Here is a 17,927-nt window from a genome sequence, read left to right on the forward strand (position 1 = left end):
TCCCCTTTCTCCCACAGGTTCTAGGATCAAGGGTCATGGCCCCTACCAGACTTTAGTCTGACCAACACACCCATGCCCCCTATCCCTCCCTTTTCCTGCTGTCTAAAACACACTTCGTTTCTCTTCTGTTTATCCTTTGAATGACTAGATTTATCCGTTACTTCCTTTTCCCTTAACAAGTCAGACCATTTTGTCCTGCCTAAGGCTAAGGTAACTTCTACCTAAATTTAGATTGCTAGACTCCTAGAAAAATACTATGATCAGATTTAGAAATAAAAATCCAGGGCCTGGAGAGATGGCTCATTGGTTAAGAACACTTCCTTGAGAGTGTAGTTTGAGGAGAACTTGAGTTTGGTGCCAGAATCCACGTCAGGCAGCTCACGACTGCCTATGACTTTAGTGCCAGGTTATAACTCTTCTGACTTCCGTGGGCACCCACACGCATACACATATGCAGACTCATGCACACATACTCATAAATAAGAATAAATCTTTTAAAAAAAATCCCAGAAGGTAGGATTTAAAAAAAATCATTGTTAAGTTGCACTTTTCAAACGGTTAAGATTTCTGTCATGGTTTCCCTGCCACAGAAAAATCCTCATAAGATTTTTATGTAGTCGCAAAACAAGTAAAGCTGCAATTTCAAAATGAAGACAAAAAGAAAAAAGAAATGGGCTAAACTTTCTGTTGTGCCCCTTTTGTTGCCAGTTGCCCCCTTCAATGGTGCTTTTGATTTTGAGTTCCTTCCATCTCCTTTCCAACCAATGAATGACGTCACTAAATCTCTTCTCATATGTTTCAAAATCTGTGTCTACATTAGTTCCCCCGGCAGACATGAGCCAAACATTAAAACTACCACAAATTCAAGAGATCATTCCTAGTTGTATTTGCTTTTCTAGGTCTCATCTCCCATTCTACTGCAAAGGGGCTACCCAAGGGAGCTGGCACCCTGCTTAGGCTGAAGGTGTATCATCAACTCTCCCATCGTCTAAGAGTCATAGAGTGGACAGTCAGTGGTTGGCCTCGTTGCCCTCAGAAGGGCACTTTTTCCAATCTAGGTCTCAATTGCAGTTATTCCAAAATAATTGCCTATTTTTGTCTGGGCAAACACTGGGGAAAAGTGTTAAGTGTTAAGGCAGTCATGGTCCACCCTCAGCATCCTCAGTGCGTAGTCTCCTCGACCCTTTTCTCTAGTCAGTCCCTAGACACACAGATCAGTCTTGGACCACAAGTGTCTGGCACCATAAGTAGAAGGTACACAGAGGTGAAGTTAAAATGCAGCCTTCTTTAAGGCCTCTCTTTTGTGGGTTTCTCTTCTGAAGCCACATGACCCTCACAGTTGCCTTTGCTGTCTGTCTATTTGGTGGCCATTTTTTACCACTAAAAAGTAAGTTCCTCGAGGGCAGGATCCATGTCTGATTCATCTCTGGGTCCCCTGCAGGGGTAAACCCAGGGGATCCCCTGTAAGGACTACAGGAGGACACGAGGATGAATGATGCCCTAAATGAGGCTCAAAGTGCCTGGGAGCTAGGAGTACCGGCTGGGAGTACTTCCTTCTAAGGCTGGTAATACCCTCTTCTCTTGCCTGCTCTCTCCCTACTGATGCCTGAAAGACCTCTCTCTTGAACTAGCTTCTGCCAACTGTCACCATGAGACAGAATGCCCCGGGGAGCCTTTAGCTGTTAACAGCTTAGAATGCTGCTGTTCCCAGGAGTCTTTGCCCTGTAGGGCAGAGATGGGATAGGAATAAGGCATTGAAAGAGGCAAGTGTTGAAACTTAGCCAGGTGTGGTGTCATGTACCTTTAACCTCAGCACCGTGGAGGCCTAGGCAGGCAGATCTCTGTGAGTTTGAGGCCAACCTGGCCTACAAAGTGAGTTCCAGGACAGCCAGAGCTACACAGAGAAAACAGAAAATAACAGAGTAGACAATTCTGCTTCTGAAGGACATGTTCTCCTGTTAGGGGATTGAGGCAGGACAAGGTGAACAAACCCTTGGTTTTTGTCACCCGTTTTTGATTGAAGAGATCAGAATTAAGACTATCCTCCAAGAAATATAAAGTTGATTTTTTTTTCCATTTCACGTCCCCATGTTCGGGGTCATCCGAGGTGCAAGGGGGAACAGAAGTATAGTAAGGTAAGGGGCAACAACAGCCTTTCAGCATGAACTCCTCTCTTCCAAACATGGACTTCAGATCGTGACCCAACAGGCCAGCATCTGTATTTCCTTTTCAGATGAATACAGAACTTTTGAAAATCAGTTCATAAGTCAAGAAAGGGAGGGTGCATCACAGAGACCTCTAAGGTTAAAGTGCCAAGTGGAAAAGATGAACAGTTAAAGAAATAGGACAAACATTATGGGGACGACATAAGGATAGAGACCGGGAGTGGAGGCAGAAGCAATGACTTCTACCCGTTCTGGTCTGCTCTTTGCGTCGATGTCAAGGAGCTGGGTTTTTGCAAACATTTTTATCTTCGGAGTCAGTTGCAAGGCCGGAGACTGTTGGTTCCTATCCTAGAAAACTCAGGAAGCAACTGCTACCTGGTCTTGCAAAGTTTCTGTGAGGGTTTTGGCCATTCTTATAAGCACCTATAGTATTTCGCTTCCATTCCCCCTGGCAATTATGTCCCTTCAAGCATAATTGCCCAAACCCACCCTTCCTCGAAGTTGCTTCTTGTCAGGTATTTGGTCACAGTAACAACAGTGATTAAGATGGCCCTCCATAGGAATGTCATAAGAGTCAGGTTAGATTCGTAGTACCCACAGGACAGCTCACAACCAGAACTTCAGTTCCAGGGGATACAATCGATATCTTCTTATGGATTCTGTGGTTAGTAAGAACACACATGGTGCATGCAGGCAAAACACTCTTACACATGAAATAAATCTAGCTGTGAAAAACTAGCTAGAGGGATGGCTCAGTCATTGAGATCACTTCCTGTCCCAACTGGACAGTGGTTTGGTTCCCAGCATGGGCATGGTAACTTCTGAGCATCCTTATCTCCAGGTGCAGGAGATCTGGCAACTTCTGATCTCCCCGGACACCAGGCATGCATGTGGCACACACACATACATGTAGGTAAAACTCTAATACACATAAATAAGTCTAAATTTTAAAAAGTTAAAATGCTTGTAACTGAAAGACCAGTGGTTCAGTGCATTTGCTACTCTGTAGAGGACCTGACTTCAGTTCCCATCATCCTTGGGGACTCATCACAACCACTTGAATCCTTGGCTCCTGAATCTCCAGTGCCCTCTTCTGGCCTCTGAAGGCACAAGCACTTACATGCTACACACACACACACACACACAAAAGATGTTTTAAATAAAATAGAAGCAATACTCACCAGTGTCATATGTATGCCTCACACACACAGAAATAAAGATTACGTCTTTTTATAATTAAAGTACAAGGGGCCTGAGGGATGGCTCAGTAGTTAAGAATACTTCCTACGATGTTCAGGGGACACACATTTGGTTCCCAGCCTGCAACTTTCACTCCAGGGCATCCAACACCCTCTTCTGAGCTCCTTGGCAGCTGCACGAATGTGCACATTACCCTCATGATTACATGGAAAAGTAATACTTTTGCAAGATGTTAAGATTAAAATAAAACCCTACAAGGTTAGGGGTGTGTTTAAAAACAGGTCATTTATCGTACCTTAAGTGGCAGCTGCTGACTGTTGGCACAGATCATTCCTCAGAGTGTCATAGACAAATGAGGACAGAGTTGTGAAAGAGTGACTGATGCCTAGGAAAATGATGGAGTGAGCCACCGGGGGATAATGGAAAGGGAAATGCTAATACTACAGACCTCAAAGCAAGCGAGGCACTGTTTAGTCACCTTTGCCTCTCCACACTACCATAGCACTTCTGTTATGGCCTACTTATGGCCTGTCTACTCATTGGCCTCTACTGGGCACCTAGAACATACAGGCACTGCATGTTGGCTCAGAGACACACATAGCAGAGGCTCTTTCCTGAAGACTTGAGAGCTTAGAAGTCATATAGCCCTATCACCAGTACCATAGTTAGCAGACCCCAGTGCACATAACAGCCCATGTTGGGAGTTAAGGAGCACTAAGGTCCTCCTATACCTTGAGTATGGTTTGCCTCTTGAGAACTCATGTCAGAATTTGGTTGCTGTTGTGATGGTGTTGAGAGGTGAATCTGTTAAGAGCCGACTTAATGAAGCTCCAAGGGACTCTCATGAGGGATGTTACCTCAAGAGAGGGTAATGCACTGAGGCAGCCTCCCATTTTATCTTACAATGTGTACTCAATTTCTGCCAAGTGTTGAAACACCAAGTTTTCATCTATGAAGCTTTTAGATTTCTACCCTGAACCAATTAATCACCATTCTTCACAAATCACCCAGTCAAGTGATGCCTCGGTGCTTACAACCACTGATTGCCTTCCAAAGGACCTGGGTTCAATTCCTAATACCTACATGGTGGTTGACAACCATTGGTAACTCCAGTCCTGGGGAATCTGATGCCTTCTTCTGGCCTCTAAGGACATTGCATGCATTTGGTGCACAGGCATGCAAACAACACACACACACACACACACACACACACACACACACACACACACACACACACACATTTTTTTAAATATCATTACCCAGTCTCAAGTGTTTTGTTATAGAAACCACTCTTCTACTTGAAGGAGGAAACTAAAGAGCTATTTAGACCAATTTGCATTGATTTATGAGGTCTGCTGAGGAGGCAGGAACAAAAGGAAGAGACCACTTCAAAAACAGAGTCACTTTGTGCCCCCGTTTCCTAAAACATTACATAGAAAGCTAAGCTCTACTGACTTAGGATCATAGCAGGTAGAAGCATGTCAGGAAAATTTTTCAGATGTCCAATGTTTCTCTCCCTCAAACACATACTACTGTTGATAATGAGCAAGAAGTTGGATTCAGTGTCATGCCTTATCTTGCCACCTATGTAAGAGGGATTTCATAGACGTATCCAAGCCCCCTGTCAGCTGACTTGGGGTTTAAAAATGGGTCTTTTCCTGGGTGGTTCCGACCTAATCACAAATATACCTTAACAGGAAGCAGGTCTTCTCAGAAGTCCATGGTGACTAGCATCTCCAGGGAAGCCCCCCCCCCCCCCCCGAGCTGGGGACCAAACCCAGGGCCTTGCGCTTGCTAGGCAAGCACTCTACCACTGAGCCAAATCCCCAACCCCTCCAGGGAAGGTCTTAAGGAAGCAACTTATCACAAGTGCAGAAGGCCATGTCCCAGAAATGGAAGATAGCATGTCACAATTGGAATTAAACTCAGCTAAGAAGCAGAGAACTTGGAAGACAACCTTATACCTCAGGAAACTGAAGCTGTGACCAAAATCTTGATTTCTCTTTCATTTCGGTAGAGGACACAGCATACCTGTGCCTACACACTTAATCTATGTCAAATAAAAGCTCTGAGTCTCTTTCAGATTACATTTGAGGTCACTAATTACATAGCAATGGAAAAGCAATGTGTGAGGTGAAGGGGAAAGATATGCAGAGCAGAAGCACAATTGCTAGTGCCCTAAGGGAAACTAGGCAGCAAGGAAACCTCGGGCTTCAAGACTCTTGATAAAAATCACAAAATAAATAGAGCAGTCAAATATTGAGTGCTTGATATGTGCCAGATGATTGAAGCCTACCAAGTTCTTTAGTGGAACCCAACCTCCCCTTCAAGTGAGTCACCCGGCCCCCTGAAAAGGATTCAACCCAAAGTCCTCCCTAGAGGATTCCAGAGTAGTGCTCAGAAGAGACACCTTGGCTGTAGCTCTGACTTCTACCCAATAACCAAATGCTGGCGTAAAGGGCAGGGGTGAGATTCACACCGAGAGGCTGAGCAAAGGGCAGCAAATGCTTCACTTCTTTCCCAGGAAACTCAAGACTTTCTAGAACAGTTCTTGCAGAATATTAAAAAATGTACCCATGGCTTGATTTTTCTCTTCTTTCCTCCCTCCCATTCTCCCTTTCTTCTCTTCCCTCTCCCTCCCCTTTCTCCCTCTCCCTTCCTCCCTCCCTCCCTTTTCCTTTCCGTTTAGAAGACTCATGGGAGCTTTAATAGCTGATGAATCATTTTAACATTTGAATCTTTTAAAGAGGGTTTGGAAGAGCTGGGACACAAGCTACAGGCCTACAGAAGGACAAAGATGAAGAGTCAAAAAAAAGTGTTAATACCTAGGGGAATGAGAATCAGTCAAACCCAAGGTGGCCAGGCTGTGTAGCCTTAACCCTTGAAGTGAGGGTAATCATTCGGAGAGGCAAGGATGAGAACATGAGGTCTGGAAGAGGGCACAAGTCTGGGGAAACCGGGAGAGTCTAGGCATGTTTGTGTGGCAATAAGGCATTTGAGAAAGAAAGGAGGGAAAGGGGAATGTTCAGGAAAAGACACTAATGGGGAAGCTTTAGGTGCCAACTCCAAGCCTTCCCTGTAGCAAGGGAAAGCTGCTAAGGGCCTTTGGAATGAGGAAGAGCTAAAGTTTCACAATGATTGGCCGGATGTAGATTGGGTCCATGGCTGAGGGCCTGATGGAAGTTTATGACAAAGCGATACAGATGTGCCGGGCCCTGATAGTGGAGATGGAGAGATTATAGTGATGTCGCTCTCGGGAGCCCAACGACACGGGGCCACCAAAGTCTTCTCTCTGCAGAGCTATTGCGGGCTTGCCCGGATGTTTTTGCACAGTTCGTGACTAACCGAGAATATCTGAAATTAAAATTCCGAGTCACACCCAGAACAGACCATTGCCCCTGTGAAGAGATAGCCCAGGTGTACTGAGAGACCGTCTTAAAGATGCTCCTGGGCCACAAATTGGCAACAGAATTGGCCATATATCTACTGGTTCCCAGAGAAGAAGCCAGTTCCAGGGTGGCCTCGGTTTCCTCCTCATGGGATTAATGTCTCAGAGAGGAGCCCCCCTGAGACATGATTAGCTTCAAAGCTAGTCATGCTTGCACTCCTAGTTTTTACATTGTTTTGTTTTCTTCGCTACAGACCCTGAGAACCTGAACAACAATCTTATACCCTGAACCTAGAGACCAGGGAGACAGCAGTAGAGGTGTCAAGGGTAAGGGTAGACACTGCTCCCTCGGGGTAGCAAGATCTCTGCTACGAAGCAAAGGATATAACTAATGTCTTTGTAAGGGTCAAGACTTAAGCAAGATTCCCTTCTATCCGTGCTTTAAATCAGAAGCCTGGTGGGAGATGGGAGGAAAGAAACCAGCAGCGGCTCTGGGTACTTTGGGCTAAAATGAGCAGTTTCAATCAAAGCCCTAGGGAGACAGATAGGTAGGCCTCTGTCAGGTCAAAGCTAGCCTGGTCTATGCAGCTAGTTCAAGGCCATTAGGAACTACTTAGTGAGAGCCCATTCCCAAATAAAATGCATTTCTCATACCCCCAGAGGAAGAAGAAGAGATTCTGCCCCTCACTGTCCAACTTGAGGAGAGAAATCCTCTGTGTACACATGTACATGGCTCCCAGCTCTGCTCTGAGCCACAATCAGCAGGGATGATGAGTGGGAGCAAGGAGAGAGGACCCTGCTGCTCTGAAACTACCTCTAACCCCCACAGGTCAGTCTTCCATCCCTGACTCATCCTTCTGGTCAGAAGAACATGGTCTAGAAATGATCCTGCCATCCCTGGCGCCCAGTTGACAACCCTGAGCCCATCCTGAGGCAAGGGATGAGTGAGGGAGAATGGGGTTAGAGGGTTGAACAAGGGAAAGTGGAAAGTTGGAGAGACTTGGGGGGAGGGGGTCTACACATACCCATGCAGCTTGAGTCAAAGGCAGAACAAACCTCGGGAAGTAAGGTCAATGCTTGGGAAAAACTACTAGCAATGGAAGATGTTTAATTTCTTAAGAAAATGTGCTAGCTAGTTTTATGTCAACTTGACACAAGCTAGAGTCATAGAAGAGGGATCCTCAATTAAGAAAATAGCTCCATTAAGAGATGACTGTAAGGCATTTTTCCTAATTAGTGATAGCTGGGGGAGGGCACAGGTTATTGTGGCTGAAGCCATCTCCAACCTGGTGGTCCTGGGTTCTATTTTTAAAAGCAGGCTGAGCAAGCCAGGGGGGAACAAACCAGCAAGCAGCACCCCTCCATGGCCTCCTCAGCTCCTGTCTCCAGGTTCCTGCTGAGTTTGGATTCCTGTCCTCTCTTCCTTCTAGGATGAACAGTGATGTGGAACCCTGTCCTCCCCAAATTGCTTTGGCCATTGTGTTTCAAAAGAGCAATAGTAACCCTAACTAGAACAGAAAACTCTCTGAATGTCTTAGATTTGGGGAGGAGGGATATAAGTACCTGTTTGAATTATGTTCCAAATGTATGCATGAGTACACACACACACACACACACACACACACACACACACACACACACAGAGAGAGAGAGAGAGAGAGAGAGAGAGAGAGAGAGAACTTGGCTTCCCAGTGGGCATCTTTGTGTCTTGTGAATCTCCAGGCTTCAGTGTTAGTTGTACAATCTCTCTTCTCCAGACACCTATATGACTAATGTAGGGTGATGTCATCACCCAGGTGTAGGCAGGTGCAAGATAGAACGAGGCCTGTCATTGGATGAGAAGGAAGGATGGGCAGGAGAAAAATTTTAGAGGGAGGAGATTGGAGCAAAGGAGAAGCAGTGAAGAGAACATGGAGGCTGATTCCTCTCTGCACATTTGTTATGAATATTCTTATGGGATGAATGTGTAAAGGGCTTTGCATGTCTAGATGGGCAATTATATCTTATCAATTAGATCAATAGTGTTGTGTATTCTTTCATGTGGCAATTTAAGTTCAAGAGAGTATGTAGTAGCTGGAGACACTAGGCCGCCACAGAATTGGGATGTATATGTCTGGCATGGTGGCAACCTGCCTTGGGAACTAGATGGGTAGAGAGATTGCTGCCAGGCTCAGAGAGAGGCCATCAGCAGTGTGATATGGGATGGAGCACAGCAGGTGAGATGCTTTGCTGACTGAGATGAAGATGTCTACCAGATATCTTGAGGCACTGCGGTGCTGGACCTAGTGCCAGGTAAAAGAAAGCCTTTTTTAAATAATTTTACAGTAACAACTAATATGCCACTTAGGAAAATGCTCTGACTGCATCTGTATAAGGATAGAATTTCATCAGATCCCAAACTCTTAAAGGCTGCCACAGTCAGCAGTACCTACACTCAGGAGACCTAGATCCTACTCTTCAATTTACTGGTCAATACCTTGAGAAAAACCAGGTTACCTCTGTGTCTCAGCCTCCTTGTCTATCAAGAATGGCAACACTTACTGTACAGGCCCAAGTGGTCCCAAAGGTAGTAAGAACTAACACACTGAGTACCCTTGCTGATGCAATGCAACATACCTGAGGTTACTAAGTGGCTCCAGTTCCTTTCTTCCTACCTTTAACCTCTGTACCAGATTCAGTGCCCTTGTGTTCCCTCCATGTAGAAAGAGAAGGGTGGGTACAGAAAAAGAGAGGCATGTCATAAATTAGGAGATCTTGTGACTGCCCCCCAAAACCCACACATTGACATTTAATATCCAGTGTGATGGTATTGGGAGATGGTTTGTAAGTAATTCAGTAATTCTGAATCCATGAAGCCATTGTAAATGAGATAAAGGGCTTTGCAAGAATAAAGTCCAGAAAGATTTTTAGTTGTCTCTCCACATGCTAAAAATACAAGAAGCCAGCAGTCTGCAATCTGGAAGGGCATCCCTCACCAGAGCATGGCCCTCCTGGCACCTAATCCCAGACTCCTCACCTCCAAGACCATAAGAAGTAAATGCTTGCTGGCTAAGTGATCCAGTCTAGAGTCACATGCTACATCAATCTGACCTACTACAATAAGGATATAATCTTGTAAAGAATTAGTTCCTGGGGCTAGCAAAATGGCTCAGTGGGTAAACACACCTAATGCTCTTGTAGAGAATCTGGATTCAATTCACAGCACCACATGGTTGGAATTACAACTATTGCAACTTGTAGAGGATCCAACACCCTCTTCTGACTTCTTTGGGCTTTTGTTGTCCATACACGGTATAAATGCATACAGTCACACACACACACACACACACACACACACACACACACACTCACACATACACTCACACACACACTCTCACACACACACACTCACACACACTCACACACATACACACACACACAAATACAAAGACATACACATGCATACATAAGAGAGGTGGGGGGAATCTGCATGGGAAAGGGAGAAGATTGCATGTGAAGCTTAAGTCATTTTTGGTTCAGTTTACATGCATGTAAAACAACTCAAATAGCACACCAAAGGCTTTGAGAACAAGAGTAATATTGAATGTAATAACACACACTTATCAGAAGTTTGAGGGAGAAGGATCACAAATTAGAGGCCAGTATGAGCTGCAGAGCAAAACCTTGTCTCAAGAAACCAAACAGTTAAAGAATAAAGAATCTTCCATCAGAACATAGTGGAGCAGAATGCTTGTTTAAGCAAAATGAAACAAATAATCAAGATTTTAACAAGACTTGAGTCTCGTAGCATGCTATCAAAATGTCCAGGATACAGTCTGAAAGCCTGGGATGACAAATACCAGAAAACCTTTATCAGTTCTAGAGAAAGATAAAACAATGTGCGAATCATTAAGCCCATTATAATAGCTATTATAACTATTCTTTTTGAAGTAAAAGTAAATTAAATGAATTGGAAGATAGTTCTTAGTAAAGACATTAGACTTCAGAGAACCAAGTGAATATTTTGTAACTATGAAATACAATGAGATTTTTAAAAAGCCAAACAGCTCAGTGGATAGGGTGGCATAGATCATTGGTACCTATGATCTCCGAATTAAGAAAGCTGAGACAGGTGGGTCAAGAGTTCAAGGCCAGGCTGAGCTATGTAGAGTCCAGACTGGATACTGCAGGAGACAAATGGCAGAGGAATCAGCAGACTAGAGGTAAGTCAGCAAAAGATATTTGCCCCATAAGCAGAATGAACAGGGCTTCAATACTGCTTGGGACAACAGTGTTCAGGTCACTGGAGTCTGTAAAGGAGATAAAATAGCACCTGATATAAAAATATATTTGAAAAATAATGAAAGTGTTTCCAAATTTAGTAAAAGTCATGGTTCAAGTAATTCAATAAAATCCAATGAAGACAATGTCCTACCACTTCTAGCATGTTACCCACTTCCCTACCCAACTGGGCTCTGAAAACATTTGTAACCCTGAGACAGAGAAACAAGGATTGGGTCCCTGACTGCTTCACTGACTCATGTGTATATGGGTGTATGCCTCTCTGTGTGTGTGTCTATGTGACTGTGTATGTGCGTACCTATGTATATGTGCCTCTCTGTTTCTGTGTGTCTTGTGTGGCTGAGTGTGTGTGTGTGTTTATGTTATGTGTGTGAGAATAAGGATGGGCAGAAGTGAAGAAAGTAGAAAGGAACCCGTTAGAAGAAAAAAGGAGGCTGAGAATAGGGACACATCAAAGTAATATGAAATTGGCAGAAGGAATACTGGAAATGGAAGGGTCCAAGTGGGGTCAGGGGTCGAGAGGTGGACAGGAGCAGGTGGGAGACAAGGGTCAACCAAAGCTAAGTATGCATTAAAATGCCAAAGGTAAAATGTTACTTCATAAGCTGACAATTATGCTCTTGGAAAAAGAAAAGCTCCATTGTCAGGGTCTCAGTTCCTTATCTGAAAAAAAAAATCTCAAGTTTGAGCCAAATGTTCTTTAGTTCAAAGGTTTCTGTGTGCATCAGCTCCTGCGTAGAGTTCTGATAAAACAGACTCGGACCCTAACGCTGAGGAGAAAGCTGGGGCCTCTGTGCCAGGAGTGTTAACAACTTCCATAATGGGGCAATGACTGAAATGAAGATGGTTATGGGACAAAACCCCAAAAAGGAGGCTCCTAGAAATTGGGTGGGGGGAGGGGAGGCATATGCCTTCAGCAGCTTCCTGCTGAGTGCCTCAGAGAACCCGGGACTGGGGCAGGAAGCTCTGTTAGTAACTCCTGCCTCTCAGTAAGTGCACTTCCAACTTCTCCAAGTTCTGAAGATGCTAAAGAGTGGAATGCCTTGTAGAGTCACATTCTGAGTTTGATGACAAGGCTGGGAGGACATTTTATTTCGCCTCTACTTGTAATACTGCCACTTGTATCACATCTCACAGTCTGGGAGCACATTGTGAGCATTGCCCTACCTTATCCTCCCAATGTGGTAGCAATCATGTGCCTCCCTAGAGAAAGCAGACTGAGTCAGGGCAGAGGGTTTTACTCCAGAAGACCATCCAGGACAAAGCTGGAGAAAGAGCCAGCTTTCCTGGCTTCCAATTTTGTCTTTTGTTCGGCACCAAGATCAGGAGTCCTGAGTCCCTTAGCCATGGGTTGCAGCCATGGGCCGGTGTCCAATCATCTCACGTCTAAAGAGCCAGCTCCTTCCTCCAGGGATCAGGATGATGTTGGAGCCAACACCAAGACTTTTCCATCCTTCCCCCCTCTCGTTTGTCTCATCCAGGTCACTGGTAGAGGCCCCCAAACCCAGAAAGTTCTGGACCCTCACACCCTGCAGATAAAAATATCTTCCCTCTGACATTAGAGAATGCCGGGGTTTAGTCAGGTGGACTGGGTTCTCAGGACTGCCATGCATGTTTGGCAGCTCTGACAGGGTTCCCCTCATGCTCCGACATCTGCTTTTACTATAGTCCCTGTCAACATTGTCCCTTTGTCCCATTTAGCTCTGCCAGAGGTCATCCCCCACTTCACAAACCATTCTTGACTCATTTATTTACAATGCCTTCTTTTCAAGAAAAATAGAAAGACCGTGTTAACCCCAAGTCCTGGTGGTCTGTCATCTATTAAGAACAAAAAGGATTTTTTTTTAAAAAGTGCCGGATTCACTTTATCTATGCATCTTTCTCTTTTTTATCCTTTGCAGGTCGTTCAACCCAGGTCAAAACTTAGAGCTGGACACAGCGATTGCATACCTGTAATCCCAGCACCTGGTGGAAGCATGACATTCCCAGAGCGCAGGACCAACCCCAGTCAGCTACATAGTGAATTGCAGACCACCCTGGGATACACAATACCTCAACACTATCCCAGAGTGACTGTGCTTTCCTATGCAGGATCTGGAACCTTCTACCTTCTGGCGTAGTTAGCTAGAGAGAAAAGTCAAAGTTTGATATTTAGATATCACTTGGCCTTGTACTGGCAATGTGACCTTGGAATAATTAACTTCTCAAACTTGTTTTGTCATCCTTTAAAAGAGAATAGCAGTGCTTATTGTGATGAGACCATTGCGAAGATGTTACTTCACAGACATCATCTCTGAAGTATCTAATACAGTATCATTCCAATTCTTATATAGGATGGGCAAGAGTAAACAGGTAATGCTGGGTAGTTTGGGATCTAGCCCTCCAACCACAGCTATGTCATTGATAAAATGGAGCTGGAAACATGCTTTTTGCAAGAGGATTGAGACCTAAAGATAAAGAGTTCATCACAGCCCTGGGCCATGGTAGACCCTAAAGAAATGCATTCCTCAGAGGTCTCCAGCAGGGACCAGTATCTCTAGCAAACAGTCCCCAGGAAGGTTGTAAAGGTTATATCAGAATCAGTGCAGAAGTATGAATGCTGGACAAAAAAGAGACACCACCGAGTCCTAAGTCACCAAAAGGTCAAGCTCCATACTTAGAGGTATGGAGCAAGATCCCTGCCTGGGCAGGACATGGGACCTGGCAGGAACTTGCCCCTTGGAACTACTACCACATATTACCAGTCATATGGTGTGTCTTCCATGGCCTTATGATCATAGCCACCCCGATGTGTCTGAAGGCCGGCATCATCAATGCAAGCTGCCAGGTAAGGCTCTAGAGAGGCAAGAAATCATGAAGCAGGACCCTTATTTTTCTCACAGTGGAAGCCAGTATCTCTGGGGTACCATCACAAGCCATCTAGTACCTATAGACTCCTTGAGCTGCCCTATACAGGGACAACGGAAGAACTCCATGGGACATCAATGAGATTTCATCTCTCCAATCCTACCTTGCAACAAGACTTTCAGGATCCTCCCTGGAGAAGCAACCTGCTCTCCCAATACCACATCCCATTGCACACCGCGCTGCTTTAGCTCTGGCCATTAAAGTCTTGTTCCCTTTCATAAATGCTGGGTTCCTCTACCCATCCCATTTCTGTTGGGAAATCAGTCACCAAAGCCTGTTGACCATACTCGTACCTCTCAACCCCTCAGACCCATGAACAACTCTCTACCTCTCAGAACCATTTCCAGGTTCAAGCCACCATCACAACAACCTGTACTTTAACGAACTCACCACATCTTGCCCCGACGCTCCAGTCTTCTCTCCATCCTGAGGCCCATGATAATTATATAGCACATTATTTACTAGGGTCATGTCAAAAACAACTCTTTTTTTCTTATTACTATTTTTAAGCAGTGCTGGAGATTGAACTAAGGATTTTGGGCATGTTAGTGTGGACCTACACCCCAAGATTTCCCTGTCAATTTTATTACAAATAATATGCAGAGTTCAAAATAGCTCCTAGCCTCTCCCTGCATCTAGATGAGAGGCAGTGGCTAAATCCCTGACAGATATAAGAAGTGTCATGTGTAATAAGAAGACCGCTTTGAGGAACAGAACACATCTTTGGCCCTCTTGGCCCTTTCTGCTGGCTTAATCAGCATGAGGTGTCTGAAGCCTCACTCCCATAACAGATTAGGCGCTAAGAATAATGGAGCATCAGGACAGGTGACTGGGAACCTAGAAGCCAGAATTAGAGATTTGCTCCTTGTGGGCTTTGCTGACATGAGAAACAACTCTGTTGTTTAAACTCTTCATTTTCCTGTCATATAAAACCGAGCCTGATTCAGGATAAAGAAAAGTCAAGTAGGCTGTAGACAGACAAAAGGCTTGGGAATGTAGGTTTTTATCTGAGGGATCAAGAAGAGAAATAGAATCAGGGAGCAGGAGGAGGACATATGGGAGGTGGAGCGAGTGGACTGGAGAAGGGACGTTGAACACCAGACTAGTGAGCTTTGACTTCCTCCTGTGGCAGGCAGTCAGCATAAATAGACTTTCCCTCAGACAGGACTGCCCAAGGTCATCCAGCAACCCAGCAGTATCCCACAGTTCTAGACAGCCTCTGGCAGGACTTGGAACACAAGTGGGGATGGGGATTTTGTTCTTTGACTCAGCCAGAGCACTGGATTGTGCCGCCAGTTCCCATTCCCACCCTCACACCTCCAAGAGGAGACTTGAGGGTCTGCCAGCAGGCTCCAGGCCGACCATTAACTCAGACGACCCCTTCTTGGACCCTGGTCAGCCACACCTGGAAGGCTGAGTAGCAAGGGCTTATTTTTCTCTGCCCTCAGTTTAGAATGCCGGGCACTGTGTTGGTTGCTGTGTGTTTTCTAGCACTGCTTCGAGCAGCCCGGGAAGACGCCGTCCTGTTGCACAGGTGAGAAAGTCAGGTCTCCAAGAAGTGAAACCATCTCCCCAAATCTACTTAGCTGATGGTAAAGTTGAGGTACGAAGCCATGTTGTACCCTAGAGACAATCCCACCACATTCCAGTACCTTCTCAGCCCTTGCCAAAGAACAGAACAGTCTTGTCGCTGTTCAAACTGCCAATTAGGAGAGTATTAGAGCTAACTGCAACTTTTTCCATAAACTCCAGGCTTTGGGTACTTACCTGAGTTGGTGTGCTGACCAGAACAAAGGCCTCCAGCCAGGCTCCAGATGTGTATGCCCCCTACAGCCAAGGCCAGCATCCCATCCTGGAATTCTAGAATCCCCACCCTGCCTCAGCATTAGCTAGTCATGGGGCTGGGCTCTCAAGTCCTTCCAGCCTGGGTTCTAGAGGTCACAAATTCCAATGGTCTGTTCCATGGAATCAGGGACACTCTGTTCCTCGTGTCTTATTGTGGGAGGCAGGGAGGTCCTTGTGCTCACAGATAGGCACTAGGGGAACCAGGGATGTGAAACTCACAGGCTTATTCCTTCAAAGGAAGGGATGTATCACCTGTTTTCCACCCCTAAGGCTGGGAGAAGGAATGGTTGATGGCCTGGTGACCTCCATGCCATCTGTGTGGGAAGAACACATCAGATCCTCCCCAAGATCCTTATCATGGGCTTGTCCATCTATAGACCCTATCTTCATATAGGTGTCATATGTGCTCTACAGAGTTTCAATATAGTCACTTCTTAAGCTTTATCGTGCACATTGAATTGAGTTCATTATCACAAGGAAAGTTTCCACCAAATTATACTTTGCGTAAATATAGCTAAAACTCGGGGGTAGATTGCAAAAGTTTGACCCAAGACCAGCTACTTAATCATCTTGAAACAAATTACCTTCCCGCCTCCCACAGGTCACTACTCCGATAGCCACAGCTGTCGCAGAGACCCCAGCCTCCTGTCCACGGCTGTCACAGAATGTCCTTGTTATCTATTGTTTGAGTTGAAAAGTTTCAGGACACAAGTGGTCATTGGAAATGAACATTTTCTTGTTCCCAGCATTTGAAAAGTTCGAGCTGCGTCTTGTTAGTCTTCCAGGAGTGTCTTTCCAATAATGTGTGTCCAGCGTTCCAATGTGAGCCACACATTCCCCCAAGGTCGTCCTTCTGCGTTCTTCTGGAATGTCCACAGGAAAGACCAGGAGGAGCCGAAGGGAGTGGATGGAACTCTCTCCTATGAAAGGTCCTCTGCACTCACCGTCCAAATCTGAGGGGACAGTCGTCCTCCAGGCTCTGAGTCGTCAGCTGGCCACACCATTTGTGCTTGGCTCCATCGCCTGTCCCATCCACTTAATTCTTCACATTCCTTTCCAACCTCACCTTAAGTGTCTCAGCGCAATATCTTCCTCCTGCATCAAAGTCAAGTCAGAATGTTCATGTTTTTATACTATAGATATAATAAACTTAACCTAAATTCTAGCAGATTTTAGTTTGTTAACAAAATATTCATCCATTCCCTTAAAACCAACATCCCCATTCTCAGAAGCAACTTTTTTTCTTACATGAATTAACCCATTTATTGCAGGCTAGGCAAGTCTCAGAGGGCATCGCTTCTGCTGGTCTTTCTGTTCCTTCAGTCTTCTGATGGCAGACTTCTGGTGACTGAAGAGATGGTGTTGTAGGTCCAGGCCCTGCCGGCCATCATTTTCATGCAGGAACCACAGTGTCAGATGCCAATGACTCACCTCTTCATCTTGCCACAGAAGGAGCAAGTGTACTCTGGCATGCTGGCCGGTTTCAATTTATTCTCCATTTTCTAGAGGGAGTCACCACAGCAGGTCCCGTATTTCCCGACAATCCCAACCTTCTTGCTGCATTTAACCATGTCGCTGGAACCGAAGCCCAAGCCCGAAGAGCTCGGAATTAACTCTTAAGGCACCAGGACATCAGGTGAGAAATGATAATTGTGTTTACAATGAAGAGATAAGCAGATCCAAGAAGATTCTAGCGTATGCTCCGTCAGATGTGGAAACAAAATCCTTACAAACACTCTCCTTCCCTGGCGTGGCCAACAGAACTGACCACAGCTTACTGTTAACCATATAGACATGCTGGATGATTCTCGTTCAACTTTCACAGCTTAGAGTTTGTCATAGGCGACTGGATTGGTATTACGAAAGGTTTCTTCACCAGCTACGGCAGTCTCGTGAAGGCATGCCCCACATGCTTCATACATTGCAGTGCTGCACATTGACACATCTAGCAAGGTTAAGCAGGCGGTGTGTGGGAAGGGCCTCTGGGACTCTGAATATCAGAGTGCACGCACACGCTCAGCCTCTGTCAGGACAAGGACAGCTAGAGCCAGCTTGTGCTGTAGACCCCGTTCTGTCCTGAACGGCCATGGGATCTCGATACAGCGGTTCTTGCAGGTTGTTTGCACTGACTGCACATCAGA

The 17,927-nt window shown here is 45.4% G+C and overlaps 1 long non-coding RNA gene and 1 pseudogene across 4 annotated transcripts; one reads left to right on the forward strand and one right to left on the reverse strand.

Moving 5' to 3' along the window:
* The first annotated feature begins 1,560 nt into the window (after window positions 1-1,560).
* On the forward strand, window positions 1,561-14,163 carry LOC134480172 (uncharacterized). Of its 4 annotated transcripts, XR_010054392.1 has the most exons (4): window positions 1,695-2,135; window positions 7,008-7,080; window positions 7,414-7,582; window positions 12,936-14,163. It is a non-coding gene; the product is annotated as an uncharacterized LOC134480172 (long non-coding RNA). The 4 variants fall into 4 exon arrangements; XR_010054393.1 differs by lacking the exon at window positions 7,008-7,080 and having other exon boundaries at window positions 1,706-2,135; XR_010054395.1 differs by lacking the exon at window positions 7,008-7,080 and having other exon boundaries at window positions 1,709-1,872.
* A 2,832-nt stretch (window positions 14,164-16,995) lies between these two features.
* LOC134480171 (large ribosomal subunit protein eL43-like) lies at window positions 16,996-17,627 on the reverse strand (annotated as a pseudogene).
* Between the last annotated feature and the right edge of the window lie 300 nt (window positions 17,628-17,927).

This window comes from Rattus norvegicus, chromosome 8 (genome assembly GCF_036323735.1).
Source record: "Rattus norvegicus strain BN/NHsdMcwi chromosome 8, GRCr8, whole genome shotgun sequence".
Taxonomy (NCBI): Eukaryota; Metazoa; Chordata; class Mammalia; order Rodentia; family Muridae; genus Rattus; species Rattus norvegicus.